The following is a 16,984-nucleotide window of genomic DNA, read 5'->3' on the forward strand; positions in this document are numbered from 1 at the left end:
CGAGTCACTTCTCGTCCCATCATGCCCCACACGTGCGCTACTGGAGACAAGTACGGAGGTCGTGCTGGCCAGATAAGTTGCTGCACATCTTGCAGAGCAAGTTGAGGTTCACAGGCAGTGAGTGGGCGAGCGTTATCCTGCTGCAGCAACACATCACCTGCTCGTTGCAAGAATGGCAAAAGAACAGGTCTAACAATGTTCTGCATGTGCCGAGTACAGGCTAGCGTCCCCACCAGCAACCCCAAAGGTGAACGAGAGCTGCAGCTTATTGGACCTCAGACCATAAGGCCAGAGTGTCTTGGGCGAATGCACTCTACGGGACAGTGCTCACGTTGTAACTGCAAACGACTGTCGTTCTGCTTTCGTTGCTGAAGACCACCGTGCTCCGCTCCATCCGCCAAGCGATCCTCTGACGGCAACTGTCTAACAGCGCGCGTCGACGGAATGGTGTGAGTGGAAGACGGGCTAGAGGTTCTAACAATACCACCACTTGCAAAATAGATTAGAAATCAGATTAATAATGTTGCTCACGCAGCATATGTTCGCTTTATCGGGCAACAACAAAGTTATTGACTGTGGATTGTATCGTCAGAATGGAAACAATGAGGTCACTGTAAAAAAGTCATTAATTTGGCACTTATCTTAGATTTCATCGAAGTTGTTATGGCTCATCTTGTTGATTCTAGGGTGATTCCACTTTGACTGCTTGAAGGTCCACATCTGTATTTTAGCAATATTTGAAGACCTAACAAATGCATTTTTTAGCAAATTCTTAATGATCAAACAATCCCAGATCAGAACAATGCTATGGTAGAAGTAATTTTTGACTTGATGTTCACGATCCACATTTTTATTAAACTTCTTGTAAATTCACACGTACTTGTTCTTAATTGTCACATCATCAAGAAAACAGTTTTTTATCAATCTTCGTATATTTAATTTCCACTTTAACCAAACACAAGACTTGACTGTTCTTTTACAAAGCGAGAAAACAACTTAACTTCTGCCAAAGTGAAACAAAGACTGCTCTGTGCTCTGTGCGCATCCGCGCCGAAACGGTTACAAGTAAGTCAAAGATAATGACAGTCTCACAGAAACGAATACACAAAAGAACCATATCACTGTAATATATCGATACATCGGAGTACCTATACATTAATAAAACCAAATGCGAATACTGTCACAAAAATATGTCTGTTACTTCGCAGAAAAGTAGTACGATATTACTGGTATCGAGAACTGGGGTTGGAGTGCCGTTGGAGTGAGAACCATTACAAGGTGTGCGTGCCCACAGTCCCACTCCTAATAACCAGCTAGCAACAGTTCTGCTCACGAGCCCCGTTACCTGTGCTGTCGTAGCAGCACGATCTGCCACTGCTACCCTTACAACACGATGGTCCTCCAGAGCCTCGTCAACGGGTATGAGAATGTTTGCGTGACCACTGATACCAGCGTCGTTGCACAACCGACGCACCACGTCCAACTCGTCTGGAAATTCTACGAACGGACCATCCCGTCACTCAGAAGGCCACATTTTAATCCCTCTAAAATTCACTCAGTTGGCTGCAGGAAGTACGAGTGTGTCTCCACGCATGGCTGCCTGCTTGCTTCACACATCTGGACCACACTGAGCGTTCAGGCTGTGAGCATTCCGTATTAAAGGGTAGACATGGCTCTCTGGTAGTTACGCCACTACGCAATCTGTGTGCAGATGACGCTGAAACCATTATCAGTACATCTAGTATCCCGCACGTGGCGTATCCTGTCATCTGATCAAGATCGACGTCGTCTTTCCTGGGGTAGAAATTGTTTTTCCCCGTAGTGTGTATTGTGCAATCTCTTTCTCTTATTACCTTTACTTTAGGAGACAGAGTGTGCCACTGGGCCATGGGGTGGGAGCTGCAACTGTATTACAAAAGAGCAGATTGGGAGCGACTAGAGAGAGAGTGCAACATTCCTCCATTGCCAGAGGGTGACGTGCAGCAGGACCTTGACGTAGACAAGAGGGCTGAGGAACTGGTGAGTTCAGCTAGAGGAATTGCGTCAGTCAGTCAGAAGGCTGAGGAGGCACTACCAGCGCAATGTGGTCTGGTGGTAAAAGCAAAGATGGCTATTGCAATACTGGGAGGCGAAAGAGAAATTTCAAAACGAACGTTGAGCAGGTCGAATACGGAGTTGGGAGAGCTTTGTTTTAAATCAGTTAGCCAAATTGTACCCATGGGGTGTACCCTATGATCTAGTTAGGGAAAACGTCCGCTCCCCAACGATGATATCTACGATCAGGCATAGGGATGGGATGACGGAATCCTGGCAGGAGACTGCCGAGGTCCTTCTCTGGTCCCTGTTGCCTGATAACGATATGGTTGGAGATACCGAACATCAGTATCAACTACGGAAAGATTATCTTGACAGACTTGTAAACGACAGGGCAGTCTACCCCTAGGAGTTGGCTGCCAACATTAAATCACTGAAGAGTGGGAAAGCCCCCGGGCCAGACAGCATTGTGGCAGATGAGGTGCAGATCCTAGCACCCCAACTGGTAGCTCCACTTACCTATTTAATGAATGTCTTAGACAAGAAAAATTCCCTAAAATCTGGAAAGTAGCCAATGCAGTAATTATTAAAAAAGGACCTGATAAAGACCCATCTGAAGCTACAGTCCTATTTGCTTACTAGACATTTTCGGTAAATTACTTGAGAAATTGGTAGATGACAGACTGACCGCGCACCGAGTGCTGTGCAGGATGAGCAGCAGGTAGTTTGGTTTCAGGCCGAGGCGATCGGCAACTGATGCAATCGCCCTGGCTCTAAGGTCTGTGGCTCTACCCCGTACAAGTACGCTGTTGGCATCATGGTTGACATCAGTAGCGCCTTTACTTCCCACACATGGTCTGCCTTGTCCAGGTTATGTGTAGAAGATGCGGCTCTGCTGGCCACGAACCAGGTATTCCCAGGTATTCAATGTATTACCAATATGTGTCAGTTGTTCACAAATCCATCTACTTTGGAACAAAGAATGCCCTGTTTTTACAGAAGAGAATAAAATACTCCTGATAAAGTCACCCAATGGATCTCCTATTCTGATGGGAAGGAAGGGTTATTGAGGCGACTGAGATGTGCGCGGCTCGTATTCATCCCGTTTATTGTTATCATCTTCTCTTACCGTACAGCCACCTCGTTTTCTTATTCCATTTACTGGCGTCACTAACTTCCTACCTTAACTGCCCGTGAGTGGCAGCAGCAGCACTTATCGATAAGTGCACTCTCGTACCATCTCTGTAGCGACTGATAGTATATCCGGGTGTAACGTAGAGCGTGTTTGGCCAACCTTGTATATTTTATGTAAGACTGCATTTCATGCGTTTTTATTTAAATGGTCATTTTAGTATATAAAGTTGTCACCCTTCCACCATAAGACCTTTTTTTTTTTTTTTTTTTTTTTTTTTTTTTTTAAAAAATCAAGTTGCACCTTAGGTGGCAAGTTAATCTTTTAATGTCAGTGTTTTGTACCATTTCCATCCCTCCTACAGGGTGCATACTTATGTGCTAGTGTGAGTTGTTAAAAGTTTTAGTTTAAAGTAATCTGGTGTGTTGCAGATTTGCACCAGTGTAGTCTTTCAGAGGTTGTTATGAGCGGTCGTGACTATGGCCGTGTCAAAAGGGAGCGGCAAGGTTCTCAGCCTGAAAGCTCATACAGTCAAAAATTTGTTCTTTCTGCCTCTGAATAAATTGTAACTTGATATTTAGAGGGTGCTTTCTGATTATAATTTTAAATCTGTTTTTTTAAAAAAAGGGCTTTTAGGAATAAAATTTCCATTTGTTGAAAGAAATTTGATTTGTTTTCATCAGTTACCCACTGGCAACTACTTCCACGCTCACATAGTGTGATTAAATGGTTAATGTTCTTGATGAATCCCTAGTAAATAAAGCAAATTCTTAAGAAAAGGTTTTGAAATTAAATTCACGGTTCACTAAGTAGTGAGTGAGGTAAAGGTGTTCTAAGTTCTCCACCAAAAAGTCTGTGTGCGTTCTTTTCAACCATTCACGTTCTGTTTTAAACTGCCCTGAGTTGCAGATTTTCATTAACACTGCCTTCGACTTTTCACATCTCTCCCTCAGAACCAGCGTGCAAGCAGTCACTGTATCAGTGCATGCGGATCACTGTTTTGCAGTGTCCCCACATGAAGCGCTAGTTGAAGAGGCTCCTCCATCCCTTCCTCCTATGTGGGGATTTTAAAGCAAGCAAAGTGCTCTACAACTATCTGCCCCAGGGGTACAGCAGAGCAGTGGAGAGTCACATCATGCTCTAATGTGCCTCTTCGTTGCACGTGGAGCAGACCATGCACTTCAGCACTGCAACTGGGTCTTTCACTGCTCACATTGCTCAATGGGAAGTGGTCGACGACATACACCCAAGTGATCATTTGCCGATCTGGATTCACCCACCAGACAGCGTTGCCCCCAAAAGAAAGCTGCTGCAGTAGAGCAGGCTGGGTACTTTACAGCCAGCTTGGTGTGTCTGAACACTGTGACAGCGTCCAGAAATCACAATGATCCACAACATGGTAGAAGCATCCATTCTGCAATCACTGGTTCAGTTGAAAAGGCACCTCTCCCTAGGTGGAAGGATGAACGCCGTATTGCAATCATGACCAGACAATAGTGGAACAAACTATGTTCTGCCCCAATCTCCATTGTTACCAAATTTATTCAAGATGGCGGATCCAAGATGGCAGTGGTAGATATGGCAATGTCGCAACGATGTCATGGCGGGAAGTTCAAATTTTGGTATGAAGATAGGTGAATTGGGCTACCTCCAGTCTGATTTACATAAAAGTAAGGAAACATTTTAGGCAGTGGAGAACTTAATTTCTTGTGAGTAACATCACACAGTTTTAAAATAAACTGACATAAATAGCTCATTTTACCGAGGTAACACCATTAACTCGAAAAAAATAAATCACTAAGGGAATTTTCATCGAAAGTTTAAGCCAGTAGCAAACAAAGTGTTAACTAAACCCGCAAACGAGTGTACATGGAAAGTGTACTTGAAAAGGCATCAGAACGGCTTTCTAAGGCAATTTTTTTAAAAAAAGAGAACGACGTTTCTGTTGACGAGATTTCAAAGCCAACATCCTACAAAAGGAAAATTGTTGACATCAGTCCCTGATCGTCTGTTTACCAATGATGTAGGACATAACTCCTGTTTGTCTTAAAAGAAAATCTACTGATACTTTCTTAGCCTAGCGTAGAGATCGTGTTGTTTTCAATGGAATTCAATTTTTTTTTGTTGGAATAAGTTTCACAGTAACATAATTCATCTATCGATAAGATCTGCGGAATGAATTTGTTGTTAAAGTACTCATATTAGGTTTACCTTTCAAATGGCTAAACTGAAATACTGTGCGGTAATATCTGTTTCGGACATTATATCGCCCCTAACGCCGGAGGTTCGAGTCCTCCCTCGGGCATGGGTGAGTGTGTTGTTCTTAGCATAAGTTAGTTTAACCTAGTTTAAGTAGTGTATAAGTCTAGCGACCGATGACCTATGCAGTTTGGTGCCTTAGGAATTCATACACATTTGAACATTCGGACGTCATACGGCCAACAGAAAATCATCCGAGGCTATTGAAGGTTTACAACGGATGCGCTTGGTCGTTTTAAATAAATATGAAATGGACCACTAAAATGAAACATGACGACACTTCTCTTGAAGCTAATGCACGTGAAAAATGTCATAGAACTGCAACGGTGATTGGCAGCCGGTGATTAAATCTGTATGAAGCAGCTTACATTACTAGCATATGAGAAGAAATAGTACGAATATTGGACAAGACCAATTAACTGTCAGAAAACTATGTACAAGATGTGTGCCACAGTTACTGAATGATGACTGGAAGTCAATGTGAAAATAAATCTTTCGATGGATGTAAATATGTGCATATAAGTAAGTGGTGAATAAGACATGCGACCACTCTTTAGGCCAGAAAAAGAGACGACAGAATCAAATCGGTAGCTGGACAGCAAAGGTAATGTCAAACGTCATTAAGAAGTTTTCTTGGGCAGCTTTCAACAACAAGCGGAAATGGCCTTGCCGCAGTGGATACATCAGTTCCCGTGAGATCACCGAAGTTAAGCGCAGTCGGGCGTGGCCGGCACTTGGATGGGTGACCATCCGGGCCGCCATGTGCTGTTGCCATTTTCCGGGGTGCACTCAGCCTCGTGTTGCCAATTGAGGAGCTACTCGACTGAATAGTAGTGGCTCCGGTCAAAGAAAACCATCATAACGACTGGGAGAGCGGTGTGCTGACCACACGCCCTCATATTCACATCTGCAGCTGAGAATGACTCGGCGGTCGTATGCTCCCGATGGGCGAATTGTGTCCTGAAGACGGAGTGCTTTCTCTACAACAAGCAGTAAACATTTTTGGAGGTGTTGTCTTCCATGAGCGGCAAGAAACAAAGATAGAAAACACAAATTTGCCAGAAATTTGTAATTTTACATAAAATATATTGTCACGAGATTGATCTTTCTCTGTTTACAATGCTGATACGCAGTTTTGGTAAGACCTAATGCTGTTCAAAATTACGTGGGGTCTATGCAGATGATCTACATCTTGTTTTTGACTTACAATATTGAATTTCTAATACATTGTAGACTATAGAAATTAATGATGTGAGTTGTTTGACTACCGTATCACAAATATTTCATTCCCAGCTCCCATTTGAATCACTCTTTGAGTTCGCGCAAGCGTCGGCATCACGGCTTTAAGAAGCTGTATTTGTTTTACTCTTCTTCTTAGATGTTAGGCATTTACCTTTTACATCCTGTTGTTCAATGCCTGTGTTGTTGTTGTTGTTTAATTGCTATCTGATCTCTTCAATTTTTCCTTGGTCTACCTATTAACTTTTCTCTATTGGTTGGCAATTAATTACTATTTTATGAATTCTATTGTTGTGCATTTTTCTGACATGCTCTCTTCATTTATTTCTGTACTCTTTAATTTGTTCATTTATAAAGGTCCTGTTTTGTGCCTGATTCTTGTTCCCCTAATCACATCACAATGTCTATAGCCAGCTATTCCTCTCAAAAACCTCATTCCCGCAGCTTGCATTCTCCGTTTTTCTCCAGCTATTATTGTACATGTCTCACTGGCATAAACTATAGATGGAATTGCATTGTTTTGTAGAATTTTATTAGGGTATCTGTCCTCACCTTTTCATTCAGTGTTCCATATATAATCCCATTAATATAAATGAATCAGGTTTTCTCTGTATGTATTTTCGCTTCTGAAGGAGAAGTAGTTGAGTTCACTCTCTGTGTTTTCTCGTCGTTTGTTACAATTTTACTTCTGACGGCATGTCGATTGACCTTTAAAAGCCGCGACTTGGATCGAGATTGTTAAGCTGTAGCTCTTGACAATAGTACTTTATTTGTAAATATCTTTTCGAAGGGTGTCCTCACTACCAGCTATAAGGAGTTGGTTATCAGCTTAGCGTATTGTGACTAGATAATTCCAATGGCTAAGGTTATTGGTGTAAGGCTTTGTTTCCGTTAACCATTGTCTCAACGTATCATCAATAGTGATATCAAAAAATATCGGAGACAAACTACATCCTCGTTGCAAGCCTAGATTTATTGTTGCTTTAACATTCTCTTTTCCATAAATGGCAGGTTTGCAGTCTTAGTACATTCACTGGATCTCTCTCAGTAAGTCTTGTTCAGTGTTGCCCATGACATTCTCCTATCTAATTTTGAAATGCATTTATCTAGTCAATATGCAGCAGATGTGGTTCTGTACTAAATTCCACGCGCATTTCAGTCCGAGGTTTTGAAAGTTGGCACCACATACTGGTAGAGTGGAACCCTCTGACCAGAGCGAGCATCGTAGGAACACGGTAGTAAGTCAAATGGCGTTGTAGTGACCAGTTGTGTGAAAGATGTCGGTACAAAATCCCGCCAAGTGCGAGCCACGTGCTTTGATCCGCTTCCTACTCGCAGCAAGAACACCTGACGAATTTTTTTCGCGAATGAAAACGGTTTACAGCGAAGATGTTACGGACAGAACGAGTGTATTTAAGTGTTATAGGGAGTTTAGTCTAGACAGATGTTCAAGACGACCTGAGGAGCGGAAGACCTTCCATTTTGACTGATGACTTAGTGCAAAAAAACGCGGAAGCTGTTGGTGGAAACCGCCCATTGACAGCGGATGAAAATTCTGCAATGTTTCCACAACTCTTCGAAAGTCCCTCATACGACACACTTACAGAACCGCTGAGATATCGGGAACTGTGCTTAATGTTGGCAACAAACCTGCTGACAGAGCAGCACGAGAAAAATCGAGTCAGTAGCGCCCGCGAGGTTCTTGAGCGCCTTGACTTGGAGGGGGAGGATTTTCTGAGCTCTGTTGTAACCGGAGATGAACCGTGTGTGGCTCGTTACACGACTGAGACAAAAGGACTTTCGTCACAGTGTCGCCACACAATCTTCGAATAAATTAAAAACCGCAGTTCCAGGCAAAATAAACAAAAAACAAAAAACAAAAAAAAACATGGCCTCCGTGTTTTGGGACCGAAAATACACCATTTTGGTCGAATTTCTGCCAGGGGGAGACTATCAGTGCACAAGATATTGCGAAACACTGAAAAACCCCAAAAGGAGCATTGAGAAGAAACGGAGGGGTATGCTGACGAAAGGAAAGTGGCGATTATGTGCAATAGTAGTGGACAAGTCCATCAAAAATATCCCGTAATTTTCTCAAATATAAGGTTTTGCTAAAACAAAGATGTAGTACACTTACTTTCTGAACATACCTCGTAATTTGTCTGATGACAAACGTATTATACGAACAGGCCCTACTCTTGCTGTACCGAGTTAACTCCTCCAACAAGACAGTTTCCAGAGCTGCTGCGAGTCTTCGGTTTATTATCCTTGAAAATAATTTATGTGGAATCTTGAGTAAAGAAATGCCCCTATAACTCTGACACTACTTCCTACCTCTTTCCTTAAGGATTGTCATTACTCTTGCTGATTTTAAGCTGCTCGAAATTTTTTTTGTTGCCCAGAATTTGTTGATGAAGAAAATAAAGTATTTCACAACAGGAGACTCGTACTTCATGAATTCGGTGCTTGTGTAGTCGCTCCCTTGCGTCTACCTGTTTTCTATATTTCGTAGCGCGTCCTCTGTCTTTTCTGTTTTCTCTGGACATTTTTCTTCCTTCATTTCAGGGATCACAGCTATTTCTTCTAGGTCCCTTTTGTTTATTTTGTAAGATTGGGCGATAATTTCTAATGGGTTTCACTCAGCATAATATTATTAGCTCAGTGCCAAGTCTAAAATGGGAAGACAACGCTCAATTTTAATCATCAGAATGATTATGGTTACTAGAGAAAGCAGCGAATACTATGACGTGCTACAGACGCGAAATTTAACTGACAGGTAGAAGATGCTGTGATATGCGAATGATTAACTTTTCAGAGCATTCACACAAGGTTGGCGCCGGTGGCGACACCTACAACGTGATGACATGAGGAAAGTTTCCAACCGATTTATCATACACAACCGGCGTTACCTGGTGAAACGTTGTTGTGATACCTCGTGAAAGGAGGAGAAATGCGTACCATCACGTTTCCGACATTATCTGATAAAGGTCGGATTGTAGCCTATCGCGATTGCGGTTTATCGTATGGCGACAATGCTGCTGTCGTTGGTCGAGATCCAATGAGTGTTAGCAGATTATGGAATCGGTGGGTTCAGGATGGTAATACGGAACGCCGTGCTGGATCCCAACGGCCTCGTATCAGTAGCAGTCGAGATGACAGGCATCTTATCCGCATGGCTGTAACGGATCGTGCAGCCACGTCTCGATCCCTGAGTCAACAGATGGGGACGTTTGCAAGACAACAACCATCTGCACGAACAAATCGACGACTTTTGCAACAGCATGGACTATCAGCTCGGAGACCATGGCTACGGTTACCCTTGACGTGCGCCATAGGGTGGTGGGGTTTCGGGTTCCGCTGGATAGGTCAGGAGTCGGTGTCCGGACATTTGCCACGCCGGACATTTGCCCCGATTTTACCTCCTCCGAAGGGTTGGGTCCCTTGTCTCCCCCTCCTCCTCCTTCTCCTCCTCCTCACCCGCCCTCCCATTTTGCTTTCGAAGTTCCTAACGCGACCATCAGTATGGAAGTTATTACAACGAACAAGGGCAGGCCTCCTGCTCATTACAAATGTTAGGCGTATCTTAAACAGAGGGAAGCTAAAGAAGGTGTTGTTGCGTGGATGTGTTTACGCCGAAAAGCGGATCATTGCAAGGGAAAGCTGCTTTCGAGGAACGGAGAAGTGTTGAACGTATTAGATCATCTCTGTGGACCACCTGACGATGCGGCTCTGAAAGTGAGAAAGCAAGTGGAAAGGGCGAAGAGGAGGTCTCGAGAAGAAACTACACAGTTATCGGTAATATATGCGGATGAAACGGGAAATCTAGATAATAAAGTTTATGACTTTGTTACGGTGATGCCTAATTCAGAATCTATGAAGAGAACCATGCGGCGTCGATGGGGTCAAGCACGGGGGAACCAACAAGAGCCTAAGAACTCTTATGAAATTGATCTTCATGAAGACCTATTAAAAATGGGAGATGGAAGTAGCTTTCTTCTGGAAAACGATGGATTAGAGGAGAGAATAATGGTTTTCAGTGGAAGCAAAGGAAAAGAAAGTTTAAAAACATATTCCCATTTTTTTATGTATGGAACATTTAAGAGCTGATGCAAGCAGTTTGCACAAATCTACACCATGCACGTAGAATTAGGAGGCCCGATTTAAAAAAAAAAACAAAAACAAAAAACGTTCAAACGTTATCAGAGAGATTAGAGCCCACACAGAATCATACCGACAATCCTTCTTTCCACGAACAATACGAGACTGGAACAAAAGGGAGAACCGATAGAGGTACTCAAGGTACAAAAATGTTCAAATGTGTGTGAAATCTTATGGGACTTAACTGCTAAGGTCATCAGTCCGTAAGCTTACACACTACTTAACCTAAATTATCCTAAGGACAAACACACAAACCCATGCCCGAGGGAGGACTCGAACCTCCGCCGGGACGCCAGATTAAAGAAACAAACATTCTTCCTACTGTATTTGCAGTACTCCCTAATAAGAAGAAAGACACATATGTTCGTCTGTTTTGTCTGATAAAACAGGCAGTCCCTGAGTGGTGTCCTAAACAAGTAAAGGTCGACTTTGAGGCAGCTACGATATCGGCCATTCGTCAAGTTTGTCCCACAATTGAAATGAATGGATTCTATTTCCATATGAAGAAGAGTTTATGGAGAAGAATTCGAGTTCTCGGTCTAACTGAGGAGTACCTCCAGAACGAGGATTTAAGACCTCACGTCAGCATGTGTGCAGCGCTGGCATTTGTAAAACCGGAGGACGTAAGCAATGGATGGATTGAGATTCATGCAGAAGCTCCTGATAACGGAAGATTCTCTCAATTTTTTGACTACTTTGTGGATAACTGGCTAGAGAATGAGGATATCGAAACAGAAATGTGGGACTGTTACGGAAAAAGGCACCGAACGACGAATGCTGTTGAAGGGTGGCACAACAAAATAAATAGTATTATTGAACACCCTCACCCTAGAGTCAACTATTTGGTGGAGTGCTTGAAAAAGGAAGCAGAGCTCACAAACTGCATGTACATGAAATTGGAAGTGAGTCTTGAAAGTAAGAAGAGGAAGAAGAAGGACTTGAAGGAGTACTTGAAGGATAGACAGAATCGTAAAGAATTATGAATAGACTGGAAACATAACGCCTTGCTTGAAAGCCATTGCCCACATTCAGAAACTGGACTAAAATACGTTAAAATAATATATTAAAAAACTATGAAGGTGAAGGCCACTGAGTCCCTGCAGATTACTGAGATAAAATTATTAAAACATTGAAGCAGTCTTATCGGAGCTAATATTAAGTTGTAATTTTAAATAGAGTGTACATTAGTTCAGCGTGTGTAGGCTGATTTTACACACGCCAGAAAGGTAAATGGTCAATTATCATTTTGACGATCCAAAGCCTGTGCAAAGTGTGATGCGAATCAGCCTTTAATGTAAAAATTAAAAAGTGTTTCAAGCCTCACGAAAGTATCCCTATTGTTGTCACGTTAAGATAACTTTTTTCTACCTTCCAATATTATGGCCACACTATTAAATAATTGTGAGTTCTGAAATTATTTTCTGAAGCTTCAGAGTCGTAACTACCACCTAAAATATCATGGTTTGTTAAACTGATAGTATACGTTTTTGTAAAAGAAAATGGGAACTGAACCTTTGAACTGTACCTAAAATTGACATCCCAAAACTGATCTGATCATAAGGTTGACAATTTTGGCACCTCAAATATTTTTTATTTAAGTTTAGTTGCAAACATTCATAGTAGATGTAAATCTACTTAAGTACATTTAGATATAGTCCTTTAAAAATTAAAATTTCTTACTAAATTGTTGATTATCTTTAAACAGGTCGGTAAAAGCAATGAGCTTACTACTGAAAATTAATTGTTACTCAAGAACATCAGAAACAAATGTATTAGACCTACTTTTCTTATACATTAGAGACTTTTTGAAAATATATTTGATCATTTCCTCTGTCACTGACAGTGTAACTTCAGTTGCTTTGCAACACCAGGGATATCTACCTCTAAATTATATTTGCAGCTATTCTCATTTCGAATTCTGGTATATTTATTTCGTCTTCTTTGGTGAACGAATTTCGGAAAATGCATTTAGTAACTCCACTTTAGTGGCACTGTCAACAGTAACATTGCCGCTGTCGCACGGTAAAGGTACTTACTGAGCCTTTCCGCTGGTTTACGTAACATGGGACCAGAATCTCTTTGGATTTTCCGCCACATTGCTAGAGCGAGTTTCGTTGTGGGAACTATTAAATGCATTCCGCATTGAAATCCGCACCAAATTTCGAGCCTCAGTAAAACTTCATCAATCTTGGAGATTTTGGGTTCGTCTAAATTATACGTGCCTTTTGTGGTGCTCCTGCAGTAGCTTTCTCTCCTGTTTTGTGTACCATGGGGGATCAGTTCAGTCTCTTATTAATTTATTTGGTATGAATATCTCGAGTGCTGTTGATACTATTTCTTTGAACTTAAGCCACATATGGTCTTCATTTACATAATTTGGAAGGATTGGAGACTATCTCTTAGAAAGACGTCAACCGAAGTTTTAGCTGCTTTTATAAATCGATATATTTCGCGTTTAGTTTTGGTAAATTTCTTTGTTACGGAATTGACCCTCGCTACGACTGCGTGTTCGCTAATCCCTGTATCCGTCGTGATGCTCAGGACTATTTGCGGCTAAGAGGTCAAGTGTGTTTTCGTAACCATTTACAATTTGAATGGCCTCGTGAACTAATTGTTCAAAATAATTTTAAAAAAGCATTTAAAACAATTACGGAAGTTGTTTTCTATCTACAATAGGGTCTGAAAATGTATTTTTATCAACATACGGAAGGTAGATTGAAGTCACTGCCAAGGGTACCTATCTGTGATGAGACTCAAGTTTCTTTTTGAACTGTTCAGCAACTGTTTCATCTGAGACAGGGGGTTGGTAAAAGGAGCCAGTTATTAATTTATTCCGGTTGTCGAATATAACCTCTGCCCATACTAAGTCATAGTAACTATCTGCTTCAATGGCGATTGTGAGCTTGAACACACATTACATTATTTTTCCTTAAGTTGTCCTTCTTGTTTCCGTTATAGTGCAGATAATTACAATTACGGCTTTTCCCTCCAGAACCCAGAATTCTTTCTCTGTGACCCTGTAAATACCAGAGCTAAACAACGTAGAAAAACAACGTACGTTACAAGCGTAGCATTCTGTATTACTTCATTTCCTTATTTCTAACGTTCTAAAATTGTACGTCGACTTTAGATGACATGTCAATCATAGATGTACTTATCTCTATTTAGACAACGTGTTTTCAGTTATGTTTTGAACATTGTCCCGCCACACTTTATGAACTAATGTTTTTAGAGAGTAAATTAAAATGGAGTATGTCGTTCTTCTTTTCAAACATTCACATACCCATTTATTCTTTCCTTATTGTCTTCTGGGTATGCAGTTGTAGTAATTAAAGTAGGCACTAATGCAGTGATAAAAAAGAAATGATTAGCGTACATTCGCATTCTCTTTACATAGTTCCTTTCTTGCTGCTCCCATGGTGATGGACTGTTTCTATCGCAATCACTAAGCGTGAAAGGAAGCTACCGTACAGACAGAAGGATCTATATTTATACTTGGCAGAACTAATTACATACTGACATAATCGTCGGTATTGCTTTCGCTTCCCAAAAGTTATAAATATTTCGATTTCGGAAAAGAAGCTCTGTATTTCGCCAAGATGAAGAAGAAGGCCCCTTACGTGCTGGTTGTATCGATTAAGATGTGGAGACGGCGGTCTGAAAGCGGACAGAAGAAGTACGAGGAAAGGCGTCCCTTACCTGAGGGATCGCTACCTGGCGAAGGGGCAAGCGTGGGAAATGTCCGGCGTGGCAAATGTCCGGCATGCCAAAAGTCCGGCATGGCAAATGTCCAGTGTGGCAAACGTTCGGCGTGGGAAATGTCTGGCGTGGCAAATTTTCGGCGTGGGAAATGTCCGGCGTGGCAAAAGTCCGGCGTGGCAAATGTCCGGCATTCCAGGAGTCCACTACACCCAGCAGGCGACTACACGGGTAGCAGGGGTTGTGTGGTGTGGACTGGGCGGTTTTTTAGGTTAGATGGCCTCGGGCAAGTACAGAAAGGGCAACAGCCTCAAAGGGTGTGGGGCAAAGTCAGGACATGCGGGGACCAAGCAGCAATCGGTATTGTAATTGTAAACTGTCGAAGCTGCATTGGTGAAGTACCGGAACTTAAAGCGCTGATAGAAAGCACCGAAGCTGAAATCGTTATAGGTATGGAAAGCTGGCTGAAGGCAGAGATAAATTCTGCCGAAATTTTTGCAAAGGCACAGACGGTGTTTAGAAAGGATAGATTGCATCCAGCCGGTGGTGGCGTGTTTGTCGCTGTTAGTAGTAGGTTATCCTGTAGTGAAGTAGAAGTGGATAGTTCCTGTGAATTATTATGGGTGGAAGTTACACTCAACAACCGAGCTAGGTTAATAATTGGCTCCTTTTAGCGACCTCCCGACTCAGCAGCATTAGTGGCAGAACAACTGAGAGAAAATCACATAAATTTTCTCAGCATGTTATAGTCTTAGGTGGAGATTTCAATTTACCAGATATAGACTGGGACACTCAGATGTTTAGGACGGGTGGTATGGACAGAGCATCGAGTGACATTATACTGAGTGCACTATCCGAAAATTACCTCGAGCAACTAAACAGAGAAACGACTCGTGGAGATAACATCTTGGACCTTCTGGTAACAAACAGACCCGAACTTTTCGACTCTGTAAGCGCAGAACAGGGAATCAGTGATCATAAGGCCGTTACAGCATCCCTGAATACGGAAGTAAATAGGATTATAAAAAAGGGAGGAAGGTTTATTTGTTTAGCAAGAGTAATAGAAAGCAGATGACTACTTAATAGATAAAAACGAGAATTTCTGTTCCGACGCTGACAATGTTGAGTGTTTATGGAAAAAGTTCAAGGCAATCGTAAAATGCGTTTTAGACAGGTATGTGCCGAGTAAAACTGTGAGGGACGGGAAAAACGCACCGTGGTTCAACAACAAAGTTAGGAAACTACTGCGAAAGCAAAGAGAGCTTCACTGCAAGTTTAAACGCACGCAAAACCTGTCAGGCAAACAGAAGCTAAACGATGTCAAAGTTGAAACTTCCTGGCAGATTAAAACTGTGTGCCCGACCGAGACTCGAACTCGGGACCTTTGCCTTTCGCGGGCAAGTGCTCTACCAACTGAGCTACCGAAGCACGACTCACGCCCGGTACTCACAGCTTTACTTCTGCCAGTACCTCGTCTCCTACCTTCCAAACTTTACAGAAGCTCTCTGCATGGTTCGCAGGAGAGCTTCTGTAAAGTTTGGAAGGTAGGAGACGAGGTACTGGCAGAAGTAAAGCTGTGAGTACCGGGCGTGAGTCGTGCTTCGGTAGCTCAGTTGGTAGAGCACTTGCCCGCGAAAGGCAAAGGTCCCGAGTTCGAGTCTCGGTCGGGCACACAGTTTTAATCTGCCAGGAAGTTTCATATCAGCGCACACTCCGCTGCAGAGTGATAATCTCATTCTGGATGTCAAAGTTAGCGTAAGGATGGCTATGCGTGCAGCGTTCAGTGAATTCGAAAGTAAAATTCTATGTACCGATTTGACAGAAAATCCTAGGAAGTTCTGGTCTTACGTTAAATCAGTAAGTGACTCGAAACAGCATATCCAGACACTCCGGGATGATGATGGCATTGAAACAGAGGATGACACGCGTAAAGCTGAAATACTAAACACCTTTTTCCAAAGCTGTTTCACAGAGGAAGACGGCGCTGCAGTTCCTTCTCTAAATCCTCGCACAAACGAAAAAATGGCTGACATCGAAATAAGTGTCCAAGGAATAGAAAAGCAAATGGAATCACTCAGCTGAGGAAAGTCCACTGGACCTGACGGGATACCAATTCGATTCTACACAGAGTACGCGAAAGGACTTGGCCCCCTTCTAACAGCCGTGTACCGCAAGTCTGTAGAGGAACGGAAGGTTCCAAACGATTGGAAAAGAGCACAGGTAGTCCCAGTCTTCAAGAAGGGTCGTCGAGCAGATGCGCAAAACTATAGAACTATATCTCGGACGTCGATCTCTTGTAGAATTTTAGAACATGTTTTTTTCTCGCATATCATGTTGTTTCTGGAAACCCAGAATCTACTCTGTAGGAATCAACATGGATTCCGGAAACAGCGATCATGTGAGACCCAACTCGCTTTATTTGTTCATGAGACCCAGAAAATATTAGATACAGGCTCCAAGGTA

Source organism: Schistocerca piceifrons, chromosome 7 (assembly GCF_021461385.2).
Source record: "Schistocerca piceifrons isolate TAMUIC-IGC-003096 chromosome 7, iqSchPice1.1, whole genome shotgun sequence".
In the NCBI taxonomy this organism is placed as follows: domain Eukaryota; kingdom Metazoa; phylum Arthropoda; class Insecta; order Orthoptera; family Acrididae; genus Schistocerca; species Schistocerca piceifrons.